The sequence below is a fragment of the Pteropus vampyrus genome, unplaced genomic scaffold (assembly GCF_000151845.1).
Source record: "Pteropus vampyrus isolate Shadow unplaced genomic scaffold, Pvam_2.0 Scaffold87, whole genome shotgun sequence".
Classification (NCBI taxonomy): Eukaryota; Metazoa; Chordata; class Mammalia; order Chiroptera; family Pteropodidae; genus Pteropus; species Pteropus vampyrus.
In genome coordinates, this window is record NW_011888868.1 from 5059968 (window position 1) to 5075635 (window position 15668).

Sequence of the window (15668 nt, forward strand, 5' to 3'; positions counted from 1 at the left end):
TGTTTACTTATTTTTCTGAAATGTTTTCCAGTTCTTTCATTTAGGAAATGTTTCTTTGTCTCTGCATTTTAGCTCATTTCCTGTTTGGTTTGGTTTTGTTTCTATATATTAAGTAGATCTGGTATATCTCCTAGTATTTACTGAGTTGCCCTATGTAGAAGATGTCCTGTGAGGATCAGTGGTGCAGTCTTCCTGATCACTTTAGCTGGTTGTTCCAGGGGTGTCTCCTATGTGTGTTGTGTGTGCCCTCCTGCTGTAGTTTGTTCTCAATTGCTGTTGGTACATCAGAGAGTAGGGCTGACCCTCAGGCTAAGTGTGATGTCTGGAGTAGGAATTTAGTGAAGCTCTGAAGCCTGCTAATGTCACCCTTTATATGTATCATTTTTGGAGCTGGTTGGGTGGGGCTCTGGTGTAGTGTGAAGCTGGCCACCTGGTGTGTTGGGTCCGGAGCCTCTTGGGAAAAATTCTGGTGCAAGAGAAGATCAGTTACTGCTTGTGCTTAGCTTGGTAGCACTTGGTAGGAGCTGCAAAGTGGTCTCTATTCAGTTACCACTTCTGTTGCAATTGAAGGCATTTGTGAGAGGTATTGCTTTGAACCAAGGCTGGCTGCCACTTGTACCAGGCTTGGGACCCTATGGTAGGCACTTTGATGTAAGCTGATGCCAGCTACCACTTTTTACAGGCTTGTGGACACTTGGTTGGAGCTGTGTTACAGACCAAGCCTGATTGTTGCTTATGTCAGATTTGGGGACAGTTTATGGGACTTACAATGCAAATTGAGATAGGTCACCACTTGTGCAGGCCTTTTGGATGCTTGGCAGGAGATATAATACATACTGAGGCTAACTGCTGCTTATGTGGAGTTTGTAGAACTTTGAGAGAGCATAAGCTAAGGATGACTTGTGCGGGATTCGTAGACTTTTGAGAAAGTCTATAGATAGAGCTTAGATCGGTCTGCACTTACGTGGGATTTACAGTCTTTTGAGGAAGTCTGCAGCATGAGGTGAGGAAAGCCACTCTAGTGGAGGAGTTACAGGTACAGACTCAGGCCTGGCAGGAGTGTTGGGTGTGTTGGGATTTCAAGGAATCACTTGGGCAAGGTGAGCAATGTTAGCTGGATTAATGGAGAGCATAGATTTGGCACCCATTTGCACTGAGCCAGCTGGATGAAAGGAGAGCTCAACAAAAGAAAAATGGTTCCTGCCAGTATTTATGTCTTTGAAGAGATTTTCCCTGCCCCTTCCACCTTTGCCCTGAATTTAATCAATTTAGTTCTTCCCTATATGTGTCTGGCACTTTTCGAACTTCTATCCCTGTATTGGATCTTAGAGTGAGTGAGTTTGTGAGCAAGTGAGTCTATGCAAGAACCCTTTAAGATCAGTACCTTGGTGTCTAACAGTCCTTTATCTTTTTAGGTTGATCTCTGCTGGTTTTGACAGTCAGATATTTTTCAGACTCTTCTTCCCAGCACTGGTGCCCTAGGCTGGGGAGCTCAGTGTGAAGCTGGGCCCACATGTTCCTCATGGGGAAAAAACTGCAGCTAAGATATTTCCCCATTTATTAACCTTCACACCATGAGTGTGGGACCTGACCCATCTGCATCTTTTCCCTTTCTACTGGTTTTAAGGTGGCCTCTTATTTATATCCTTAATTATAGCAATTCTGTTCAGCTACTGTTTAAGTGGTTCTCTATGACAGTTGTTCTTTAATTTAGTTGTAATTGTAAAGTGATTGTGGGAGGAGGCAACTTCAGAGTTTGACTACCCTGCCATCTTGACTAAAAGTCCCAAACCTAGGAAATACATTTCATTGTAGATGCATGATAAATAGTGTTTTCAAACAACTGCAATTTTGTGAATAATATTTGTTCATTTTTGTGGTCACTGTGGGATACACACACACATACACACAAATGACACTGATCTAATAAAAAGGAAGATTCTAGACATAGTTGATTTTTTTCAGGCTTGAATTCTCAATGATCTGCAAAAGTATGCAAATTGCTTCTCAATTTTCCCTGAACAAGGATTAAATTAGTATTGTAAATAATACCTCACAGAGTAAAACTATGCTGAACAAATAGCCACAGTTAGAAATAGAGATGAGATGATGAAATGAAATGCAGCATGAAAAAATGGTCAGAAACATAGCTGAGAAGAACATAAAACAGTAAATCAACAATGTTTATAATACATTGAGGAAAATGAAAAGAAATCATGAGACTATTTGTGTATATTGGCCTAAAGAATAAAGATAGTTGAGTTCCTCTAGGTCTGCTGCTACAGTATTTAGAATCATGCACTATAAAAAGTACAGGACCAAGATTAAAGGGACATGGTTATTGTCTCTTCTGACCTGTCCCTGATTACTGATAAGTAATGTCAGTTCTCTGCTGGCATGAGTTTTCTCATTTATAAAATTGCAAGTTATCTATGTTAGGATGCCTTATATTTATAAATTGTGTTATGAATTTCAGTCATTAGAATTATTGTGTTAATTTATGTAGAAAGGCACACAATGTAATGTTATTATTGTGCAACATAATACTCGTTTTTCATACAAAGAAATAAAACTCGATAATTATAAAGTGATGATAACAAGTACGGTTTAATGATTGTTTAATGAATCATGGGTACTATGTTTCTTTGTTCTTTATTTATTAATATTTACAATGATTTTACAGATGGATTATCTTATTTCTATTTTACAAGTGAAGAAACTGAGACTTGAACGAGTGAAATAATCTTTCCAATTCAACAAGCTTGTAAAAGGTGAACATGAGATTTAAAACCCAGGTACATTTATTCTAAGTATATATTATAGACCACTATATTTTGATGCATTAACATTATAATTAAGTGTTGTACTACATACAAGAAACTATACCAGCCTAATAGTACTGCGTTTGTGTTGGGTGCTGGAAGAGATACAGATCAGAGAGGTTTTTGTTGTGTATATCTTTAATGCTTCACAAAGAGAATCTCAAATCGACTAAGCATGGGTTCCAGGCCCAAAGTCTGGGAGCATCTGGCAGCCATAGAGAGCAAGTTAAAGGCAAGAGCCTGAGAGCAAGTTAAAACCAAAGTCCTGAGAACTCCAGAGATCAAAATTAAGAAAACCAACTTTAGTCATCAAAGAGCATATACAAGATATAAATTTAGAGGAAAAAAAAAAATCCTGTATGATGAAGAAACAAAAAAACATGATTTTACTCATATATGGAATTTAAAACAAAAAAGTTGAAAACAAACAAAACAAAAGAGACAATCATAAATACAGAAAATAGAATGATTGTTACTAGAGGTAAGAAGGGTTGAAAGAGGGCAAAATGGGTAAAGGGGGTCAAATATATGGTAACAAATTGAAAGTAGACTTTTAGTGACAAGTACTCTATGAGTATTCAATATGGATATTAAACACCTGAAATTTATATGTTATCAACCAATGTTATTTCACTAAAAATAAAAAATAAAAATGTATGTTTCCTATCTCAATTTACTATAATAAAATAATTGTAATAAATACATTAAAGGATCTAGTCAACAACATAGATAAAGAAATTAAGAATTTCAGCAGAGATAGAAATAATAAAAAAAGTACAGATAAAATATTAGAAAGAAAAATATAATAAATATTAATTTGATGCACAGACAACCGTACAGGGCAGAGGAAAAATATCGATGAACTTGAAAACATATCTATAGAAACTATCAAAACTTCAATACAAAGACAGAAAAGAGGAATATAAAATAGACACAATATCAGAGATCTGAGATATAACATCATTGTGTAACATATGTGTAATTAGAGCTTCAGAGGAAGGGAAGAGAGAATAAAGCTGAAGATATATTTGAAGAGATAATAACAGAATTTTCTGATATAGACATGAACAAAATGGTGGACTTGACAGCTTCAACCTCTCATCTCCTCTCAGAAACAGAAAAACTAGCAGAAATTGTCAGAACTCTGGAAAACAGTGAAAAGTTTACAGTAACCAAACACTAAATCAAGAAAACATCATTTCAAAATGGTAAGTGTGTTTTGTGGCAATTTAATTTGCCATTGCTCCTCTCCTCCTCCCTTATTCCTGGTGAAGCAGTGGCCTCTGTTTTGAGCAGTGATAGCCTATACTCTCTCTATGATTCTTGAGGGAGAAGAGAAGGTATTATTTGCGAATATTATGTATGTCAATTCTAAACTGTCTGGGCTACTTGAGAGACTGATGCAAGATGTTCAACTTTGTTTTCCCTAACTCAGAACTCAGGCTGGAAAAGCAGCGAACATTAGTCAAAAATCCTGCAAGCCTAACTAACAAACCTCAGATGCTTGGACAAAAAAAAATTATAATCAAAATATACAATAGCTGCATAACATCCAGAGCAAAAGTTGTGGAGAGTTTCTTTAGGAAATTAAGACATTTAGAAGTAGCCATATATGCTGGGCAACTTGGAAACTCACATGTATGACCAGGGAGAGACACATGCTCAGGAAAGATCTGAGAAGACTAGACCACCCAGGTTTGGTAATAATTCTAGGAGTACTACAAAACTAATACAGCTGCCTATAAGAAACGCTATTTTATTATAAATGCAGAACTGTATATAAAATGAAAATAATGGTTAAAAAAAACACATGTCATGATAACCAGCCAAAAGATACTGAAGTGGCAATATTAATATCAAAAAGTAGATTTCAGAGCAAAGGAATAAAAGTCATTTCATTAAGATGAAGGACTGAATACATCCAAAGAACATAATAGTTTATAATTATCCTCCTAGTAACAAAATACATGAAGCAAAAACTGACAGAAGTACATGGAGGAATAGAAAAACTGACAATTATTATAAAATATTTCAATTCACTTCTTTCAGTAATAGATTTAAAAAGTCAATAGAAAATTAATAAGAGTATAGAAGATATTAAAAAACACTATCAACCAACTTGATATAATTAGCGTATATAGAATCTTCCACCCAATAACTGTGGATTACACATTATTTTCAAATATACATGAAACATGTTCTATGTTAGACCACATTCTGGTTCATAAAACAGTTCTCAATAAACTTAAAGGGTTCAAGTTATAAAAATGTGTTGTCTTCTGACAATATGATTGATTGAAATTAAAAAAGTCTCTGAAATATGTTTGAATAATTGGAAATTAAATAACAAACTTCTAAATAAATATCAACATGGAAAATGAAAAATATTTTAAACTGAATGAAAATGAATCACAACATATCAGAAGGTATGGATATGCTATTAAAGCAGTACTCAGGGAGAAACAGCACTAAAGCTCTATCTTAAGAAAAAAAGTCTCAACTATGATTTCTTGTCTACATAAGAAATTATTTTAAAAAGTTAATTAAGCCAAAATTAAGTAGAAGAAATAAAATAATAAATATCAAAAAACAGAAATGAAATATAAAACAGAAAAATAGCAGAGATTCAAAGAAACCAAAACCTGGTTATTTAAGATTAACAAAGTTGATAAAATATAGCCAGACTGATTAGGAAAGAGAGAAGGTATAAATTATCCATAAGAATAGAAAGAGAATTGCCATTACTACAGATTTTAAAGTGATTTTAAAAATAGAATATTCCCTTTATATTCTGCAAGTTAGATGAAATATACATATTTCTTGAAAGATACAAATTATCAAAGCACACTCACAAAGAAACAGATCATTTAAATAGTCATAAATGTAATAGTCATTAAAGAAATTGCACTTGTGTAAAGAACTCTCCAGACCCAAATGATTTCCCTGATAAACTACATGAAACATTTGAGGTGGGAATAATACCGAATCTCTACATACTCTTAAGTAAATTAGAGAAAGGGAGTATCTGCCAACTCATAATGCCAACAAGTCACAGAAATTACCCTGATACCAAAACCAGAAACAGAAATTACTGGAAATGAGAACTATAGATAAATATTTCTCAAATACAGGTGCCCAAATTCTAGCAAATGATACAAAATTTTAGCAAATAATATCAGATAATATAGATGGGCCCCAGGTCTGACTGATCCCAGATCTAGCTGTGACCCAGGCTTGTGGCTTGGGATAGGATTCCTGATTTAGAATGTTACATTAATGTACTAGGGTTCCTGTGCCTAGCTTATGTAAGCATGATTCAGCTTGTTGTGTAGTAGAATTCCACTATTGTTCTCTGACATATATAAAGCCCATGTGATCCCCTAACATGGAAGCATGTGCTCACCACAATAAAGTTGGTTCCTGACATTCCATTCTCATGTTGACTCCTCCTGCATTCTTTCAACTGGGCATCTCACCACAGAAACCTTCCCTTCTCAATCAGCTCAGCGCTGACAATATATGAAAAGGATAATACATGATAACCAAGTAGTTTTTCCCAGGAATAAAAAATTAGTTTAACATTTGAGAATCGATTAACACGTTTCACCATCATCTTAATAAACTAAACAAGAAAAAGCATTTCAACAGATGGAAAAAAAAAAAAAGCATTTGAGGATTCTAATAGACTTTCCTGATAAAATCTCTAAGCAAACTAGGAATATAAGTAGCATCTTCAATCTGATAATCAATATCTAAGAAAAACCTATAGTTAACAGCTAACTTTAGGGTAAAAAAAAAAAAAGGAAAGAAAAAAGAAAACTGAATGTTTTGCTTTCTCTTTAAGATCAAGAATAAGTCAGAGATTTCTGCTCTCACCATTTCTCTTTAGCATTATACTGAAGATTCTAGCCGGTGCAATAAGTCAAGAATAAAAGACATCACAATTGAAAAGGAAAAAACAAAACTGCCTTTACTCACTGATGACATCATCCTTATAAAAGTTTAATGTAATCTACAAAAAAGGTAATGAAATTAATAAGTTTATCAAAGTTTCATTTTTATAAATAAAAGCATATAAAATAATTTTTCATTTATATATGCCAGCAGCAAATAATAGGAAATTAAATTTTTTTGAAATACCATTTACTATTCAAAACACATCACATATTTAGGACTAGCTCTAACAAAAGATATGAAATAACTTTATAGGGAAACTACAAAGTATTTCTGAGAGAAAATTAAGAAGACCTAAACGAATACAGAAATACACTATTTTTATTAACTGAAAGTACAGAATATCATTGGAATAAAAATCAGAAGTTTTTATTGTAGATATTGTTAAGGTAATTATAAAACTTACGTAGAGAAGCAAAGGAGATAGAACAGCCAGAACAACTTTGAAAAACAAAGTTTGAGAACTAATATTACCTGATTTTGAGTCTCATTAAACAAGCCAGTGTATATCAGTATATGTATAAACAAATAAATCAATAAAACAGAATAGAGATTGCAGAAATAGACTCACACATACAACATCACTGATTTCAACAAAGATGAAAAAGCTATTCAGTGGAGACAGAATGGTCTTTTCAACAAATGATACTGGAGCAATTAGATACCATATGCAAAAGAAAACAAAAGCAACAAAAACGCAAAATTCTAATCCATTCCTTTAACCATATGCAAAAATTAACACAAAGCGAGAATTAGATCTAAATGTAAAAAGAAAAGCATTAGAAGAAAACATGAGGAAAAATATTTGTGGCCTGGAGTTAGGCAAAAATTTTTTAGATTTGATACCGAAAGCCCAATCCATAAAAGAAAAAATTGGTAAAATTAAATTTATCAAAGTTAAAAATTTTGCTTTTTGAAAGTCACTGTTGAGATAATGAGAAGATAACTTAAATACTGGTAGACAATATTAGCTATATTATATGATAAAGGACTTATATCCAGAATTATATAACAAACGTAATTTTTAAAAATGTAAAAAAATTTTAATAGACCCTTCTGTTTATTAAAAACACCATTAAGGTAATTAATAGACATTCCACAGACTCAGAATATAGTTCACAGTACATATATTGACAAAGCACGAATGCCTAGAACATACAAAGAACTCCTGCTTATACACAATAAAATGATGAAAGTCCCAATTAAAATGGCCAAAAATACTCATAAACCTCATAAAAGGAGATATATGAATAGGAAAATAAGCATATGAAAAGGTGCCAAATATCATTAATATCAGACAAATTAAAATTGTAACCCCGATGAGACATCATTTTATATCCACTGAAATGCCCCCTGCCCCAATAAAAAGACTGCTCACCAAACCAAATGTTGATGAGAAAGTGAAATAACCAGAACTCTATCACCCTACTGATGAAAATGTGAAATAGTACAACCACCTTAGAAAACCTTTGGGCAGTTGTTTATAGAGTAAAACATACCTACCCTACAATTCATCATTTTCACTCGTAGGAATTTTTCCCAAAGAAATAAAAGCACAGAGATATCTACAAGATTAACAGCAGCTTAATTCATATCTGGCCAACCTGAAAGTGACCCAGATTTCATTAACAGGGGAATGAGAAAACACATTGTGCTATTATTAAATATTCTTTTCACAGAAAACCACTTAGCAATACAAAGTTGTTAATTAATGATACATACAAAAATACAAATGAACAAGAGCAAATATTATTATGATTGAAAAGTGTTAGACATTTAAGAGCTCATATTTTATAATTTCATTTAAAGGAACTTCTAGACTAGTAAAACTAACACATAGAAAAAGGGTTTGCCTGGGCAGGATTTACTGGAAAGAGATAAAAAGGCATGCTTGGAGATATTGTAAAGTATTCCAGATATTGTTTTAAGTGGTGATAACATAGATATATGATATCGTAATAACTCATTACTGTGAATACTAAATAACTATTCATTTTATGATATATAAATTATACCTCAACGCAAAAATTTTAAAAAGGGGAGATGCAAGTAAGAATTAGCTAGTTTAATAGCAGCATTGATAAGTACAGTTATTTTATCTTTACCTGGTAAAAAATAAAGCTGAGAACTACTTTGAGCTGCAGTATGATATGAGGAGGAATTTAACCCTTATTGCCGTAAACCACTGACATCTTGGCATTGTTTATTACTGAAGTATAACCAAACAAAAGGTGATTACTAAATAGAGCAAGACTTATTTGTTCTAAGAAAAATTGTCTTCCTATTTCTGCCATTTTAAAAGTCTCACCATCTTCAAATGCTTAAAGTAGAAAATTTGTCCATTACCTATAATGCCTTTTTATTAACTGTTTGTTGTATACAGTTTTATTCTTATAGTGAGACTTTGAATTCTACAGGGAGGAGGCCAACTGATAGGGAGTGTGGAAACATATGGAAAACTAGAAATCTGACAATCAATAACTTATGATATTTTTAAAAATAATTTATGAAGGTGACCATGGCTGCAAATGATAAGTATTTTGTTATTTTGGGGGATGTGGGTGATGTGGAAGTACCAATCTTTTTTCTTTTATGGATTACCGAAAGTCAGAGAAGGAAAAAATTCTTCCTATAATCCTAAAGCTCTTTTCTAACAATGTTGAGCATTAAAATTGGAAGAAGGAAAGGGATTTGGAACTAACATATATTGATTGAACATTACATACTTGGCATTTTGCAAGATGCTTTGCATACATTATATCACTTAAGCTTCATTAATCTTCACTTAAATCTACTATGCATTATCATTCTGTTTTAGAGATGAAGAAACTGGGGCTGAATTAAATAATTTGCCTATCTTTCAAATAACACTGTAAAAGCTCAAACTTAAATGAGTCTAACACTGAAGAGAATGCTTTTCCATATTGCAAGTCCTTATTTCCCCCAGAACCATTGCCAAAGAGCTCCCGTCCCTGAGTTATAACAGACTCTGACCTCCAAACTATAGTCCATGGAAGAAAAAAGGAAAAGTATTATTTAATTTGTGGTAAAAACAACATATCAGATTTGTTTAATAATTCTTCATTTTTTAGTTCTCAAAATCACCATTTATAATCAATTGGGAATTAATCATACCAAATTTTATCCCTTATAAACAGAAGCCAGTAGTCAGAGAGCCAACCTCAAAGACTGTGCATAAGAAAAGCAATCACTATCTTGGATATGATTGCTTTTCTTATCCAGGGGTGTGTTGGCTAATGACACAGAACAAGAACACATTGTAAGGTGGCTGCTAGGAAGAGTCAGAAATTTTATTTGTTTTCCAAACAAAACAGAGTAAAATGGAAAAAAAAAAGTTCTTTTAGAATTTGTAATTACCTTTGAGCTTGCTCACTAAAAATTAAAACCGCATCAGATACGGTTTGTACACATATATATAGATGCATTATAATAAAGAAACTGTGGGGGATGAATGTGAAAAAAATAAAAATAACCAAAACTTTTCAAGTAAAAGACAATCCAATTTTTTTTTATTCAGCAGCATAATAGGAACAATAATTACATTTCTAAGGTTTATACTGATTTTTTAAAAAATTTTATCTAACATTTTACAATGTAGCACATCACTCAAATCTATCCCTTCCCCTTCTTTCAGAAACCTAATCGATTCTGAAAAAATCGAGTGCTTCTTCAGAAGAGTGTTGATAAATATATTTGAGCAGCTATAAAATGCAATCCTACACACACATTACCAAATACCATTCTTGTGTTCTACATTACCTAGCAGTAGTCTGTGTAGTACAGTATGAGAGGTTCCAGAACACCCTTCCATTATAGGAAATATTTTTTACAGTATGTTCCTAAACCATGAGCTTCTACCACTCAAGTAACAGGTTTAAGGCATGTGTCATTTTCCTACCAATTAATCTTAAGAATATACTTTAGAGGTGGGTTTCTCAAAGTCTGATACGGAGAATCATTGATGCTTAAATATGAGGGAGAAGATTTCAAGGATTTGAATGTATAAAATTATAACAAGCTTCACACATGATTTATGGATGTATTAATCTACTAATATCTTAAATATTTTTATTTTTGTCACTCATATTCAGCTTAGCTTGTGTGATTTTTCTTAGGATCCTTTCTCAAAAGCATTCTGAGTGACATGGTCCAGCAGTGTTATATAGAACCCAATAAAGTACGAAGAGGAAACTGTGAATCATTTTTACCAATATTACAACTTTTCCTGGTTATTTCCATACTGTATATCTAGAAAGGTATTCTGACTTGGCCATGTAAACAGTTATATATTAAAAGAAAATGAAAATGTAGGAGGAAAAGTATTTAGCTTTTATACAATGTGCCAAAAATTTACACATTATCTCATTTAATATTATCAATAATTATGTATATGTTTTTTCCTCTATTGTCTAGATGAGGAATTCGAAGATCAGACAGGTTACGTACATTGCCTAAATTGATGAAGAAATTAAATTCAACCATTTTTAAAACTTTTTATACTAAATCTTCATGTCTGCTAGCATAGCTACTTATTATTTTATAAAGCTATAATAAGCTTTGCCCCTGAGTAAGTATCGAAGGTATTCAGAATATCTAAACACTGGTAACATCTTCATACATGCTCATCAATGGACAAATATGCAACAAGCAAAACTGCACATCAGTTTTGTCAGGTTGCCATTGAAGTTGTGAGCTGAGTTCTTGAGTGTGGTGATACAATGTCACACTAGGACTTGTAGAGAGAGGAGAAGTTGGTAAGGGTGGTAAGCACTGATGCTGTAGTTTTAGCACAAGTCCCGGGGCTGCCTGTCCTTGGAAGATGGGTAGCACAGCAGGTCAATGTTAACTCCACTGTTCAGAGCTCACCATTTTTATCTCAAGAACTTTAAATTAGTATGTAAGATTCCTTTTTCTCCCACATCAGTACTATTTTTTCTAATAGATTTATGTTATTTTTTTCTGAATGCCACTGGGTTCCATTCGTAAGGCTTTCTATTGGAGAATAGACTATATAGCATTTTTCTAATTTCAGAAGGAAGGGTCCCTGACTTCTAAGCACCCAATAGTTTCCTATGGAGACTATTTCCATCCTCACACCAAAGCATCAATAGCCTTTCTTATACAAAGAATTTTTTAAAGCAAGTTTGTGACTTATTTATTATTTCATCAACAAAGCTCAGCACAGTCTTGACCCTAATAAGTATTGCTATATTTGGGCTGTTTTTTATTCATGCAACAGATATTTATTAAGAACCTTGACTCAGGAGTTATAGTGGAAATGGGACACAAGAATGAATAGGCATGACTGGAATCAAGAGTCGAATGTGGATACCTATATAACCGAGTCATGTTTAAAACATTTGAATGGGGAACTTTTGAAATGTGAAATGTACATTCCCAGGACCACTTTATTTGACTCTTCCTTGGAGAAACTAGAATTGGGCAATTAAGTTAATTCTTGTATCAGACGAGACTGAATTATAGAGCAGAAACTTGAAAGTTAATTAGAGGTTTTCCAAGTAGAAAGAGAGAAGTAAAAATTAAACAGTTGGAGACAACTGCCCCTTAACCAAGCAATTGCTCAGAAATAATTTCCACCTATTTTCCTTTCTGACATTCCAATTCATGAAACATTTATTCCTAAAATAAGAGGCTGGATGGATAAAGAAGATGAGGCATATACATACAATGGAATACTACTCAGCCATGAAAAGATAAAATATTGCCATTAGCAGCAACAATGATGTATCTTGAGAATATTATACTATGTGAAATGTCAGATGGAAAAGGACAAGAACCATATTATTTTACTCTAATGTGGGATATAAAATAAACAAACAAATAAAACAAACAACAAAATCACAAACTCATTGATAGTGACAACAGAATGGTGGCTACCAAAGGGAAAGAGATGTGGCGGGGAGGATGAAAAGAGTAAAGGGGGTCAAACATATGGTGACTAAAGGAAACTAAACTTCTGGTGGTAAGCACTCAATTGAGTATACGGATGTCACATTATATGGTACATCTGAAATTCAGATAATGCTATTAACCGATTTTACCCTAATACATTTAATTTTAAAAATATAAAAAGAAGTAGAATATGGTTCTAGTCTGCCAATTTTGACAACTTCCGACAACATTGACAATCACTAAATGCACCTGTCTAGCCTAGTCAGCTCAATTACTGGCTCCATTCAGATCTCTGCATGCTGCCTTGCTGCTGGAGTCTCCTGAGACTTCAAGTGAAATGTTTCCTAGGAGATCTACCAGATGTGCTAATGATTCCCTATGAGATAGTTGACAGACTCTTTCAGAAGAGAATAACAAAGAAAACAGATAATGGCAGCTCCATCACAGGGTATAATTCCTGCTAGGTGGACCAGTGGGGAGTCACATATCAGAAAAAAAGATTTTAGTTACATCTATGGTAGTCATTAAAGAAGAAAAACAAAATTAAATATGTATTTTTGTTGAGCGATTTTTTAAAAAAATCCAGGTAAAGTTTTGTTTTATTCTGTTTTTTTAACTTATTTATAGTTGGTATATAATATTATATTAGTTACATTAGTTTCACATGTACAATAGAATGATTTTACATTTTTATACTTTTAGAATGTGATTGCCTACTAATCCTAGTAATCATATGTTAATGTGCAAACTTTTCACAATATTATTGACTACATTCCCCTTCACTTTTATCATCCATTTCCCCAACTCCCTCTTCTCTGGCAACCATCCCTTTGGTTTCTATTTCTATGAGTTTGTTTTTTTGTTTGTTTGTTTTATTTTGTTTTGCTTGTTATGTTTCTTTAAATTTTACATATAACTGAAACCTACAGGATTTTGTTCTCTGACTTATTTCATTTAGCATAAATACCCTCTATGTCACAAATGGCAAGTTTTTATTATTTTTTAATGGCTGAATAATATGTGCCACATCTTCTTTATCTATTTGTCTAACAGAGGACACAGATTGCTTCCACGTCGTGGCTATTGTAAATAATGATACAATGAATGTAGGGGTGCATATGTCCTTTTAAATTAGTGTTTTTGATTTCTTTAGATAAATACCCAGATGAAGAATTGCTGGATTGTAGAGTAGATCCAATTTGAGTTTTTTAAGTAAACTACATACTGTTTTTCATAGTGGCTGCACCAATTTGAAGTTCAACCCACAGAGTTCATTTTTCTCCACATCCTCCCCAACGCATGTTATTTTTGACATTTTGATAACAGCCATTCTGACTGCTGTGAGGTAGTATTTCATTATGGTTTTGATTTGCAGTCCTCTGATGATTGGTGATGTTTTGCATCTTTTCATATGGTTCTTGGCCATTTGTATGTCTTCTTTGGAAAAATGTCTATTTATATTTTCTGTACATTTTTAAATTGGATTCTTTATTTATTTTTGTAATTGAGTTGTATGAGTTTCTTATATATTTTGAATATCAACTCATTATCAGATATATCATCTGTAAATAGAATCTCCCATTCCGTAGGTTGTCTTTTTGTTTTGTTGCTGGTTTACTTCACTGTGCAGAAGATTTCTGGTCCAAAGTAGTCTGATTTGGTTATTTCACTTTTGTTTTCCTTGCTCAAGGAGAGGTATCCAAAAAGATATTACACAGACTGATGTCAAATAGTTTACTACCTATGTTTTCTTCTAGGAATTTTAGGTTTCGGGACTTACATTCAAGTCTTTAAACTCTTTTAGTTTATTTTCATATATGGTGTAAGAGAGTGGTCCAGTTTTTCTAACACCACTGATTGAAAAGACTGACATTACTCCATGCATATTCTTAACTTTGTTGTCATAAATTAGTCGACCATAAAAGAAAGGGTTTATTTCTGGGCTCTCTATTCTGTTCCATTGATCTAAGTATCTGTTTTTGTGTCAGCACCATACTATTTTGATTATTATAGTTTTGTAGTATAGTTTGAAATCAAGGAGTGTATAACCTCCAATTTTTTCTTAAGATTGCTTTGGCTATTTGTGGTCTTTTGTTGTTCTACATATATTTTAGGTTTTTTTATTACAGTTCTAAAAATAATGTCATTGGTATTTTGATAGGAATTGCATTGAATCTATAGATTGATTTGGGAAGTATAGTCATGTTAATGATATTAATTAATTAATTAAAAGGCTTTCCATTTGTCTGTATACTCTTCAATTCTTTTTTCAATGTCATAATATTCAGAGTGCTGGTATTTCACCTCCTTAGTTAAATTTATTTATAAGTATTTTATTCTACTTGGTACAATTGTAAATGGGATTGTTTTCTTATTTTCTTCTTCTAATTGTTCATTATTATGGGAACACAATGGATTTTTCTATATTAATTTGTATTTGATAATTTCTGATTTTTTTATTAATTCTATTAATTTTGGGGTGAATTATTTAGATATAGATATATAGATATTTATAGATATATAAATATATATTTATAGATATTTAGATATAGGTAGATAGATAGTATAATGTCATCTGCAAATAATGACAGTTTTACTTCTTCCTTTCCAATTTGGATGACTTTTATTGATATGTCTTGGTGATTGCTGTGATTGGGACTTCATATACTTTATTGAATATTAGTGGTGAGAGTGGGCATGCTTGTCTTGCTCTAGATCTCAAGGCAAAAGCATTCAGTTTTTTACCATTGTATGTTAACTGTGGGCTCGACATACATAAGCCTTTATCAGATTGAAGTAAGACTTTCCATATTCACTTTGTCAAGAGTTTTTAACATAAATAAATGTTAAATTTTGTCAAAATTTTTTCTGCATCTATTGAGATAATCATATGATTTTTATCCTTGTTTTTGCTGATGTGAAGAATCACATTAATTGTTCTATGAGTATTGAACCACA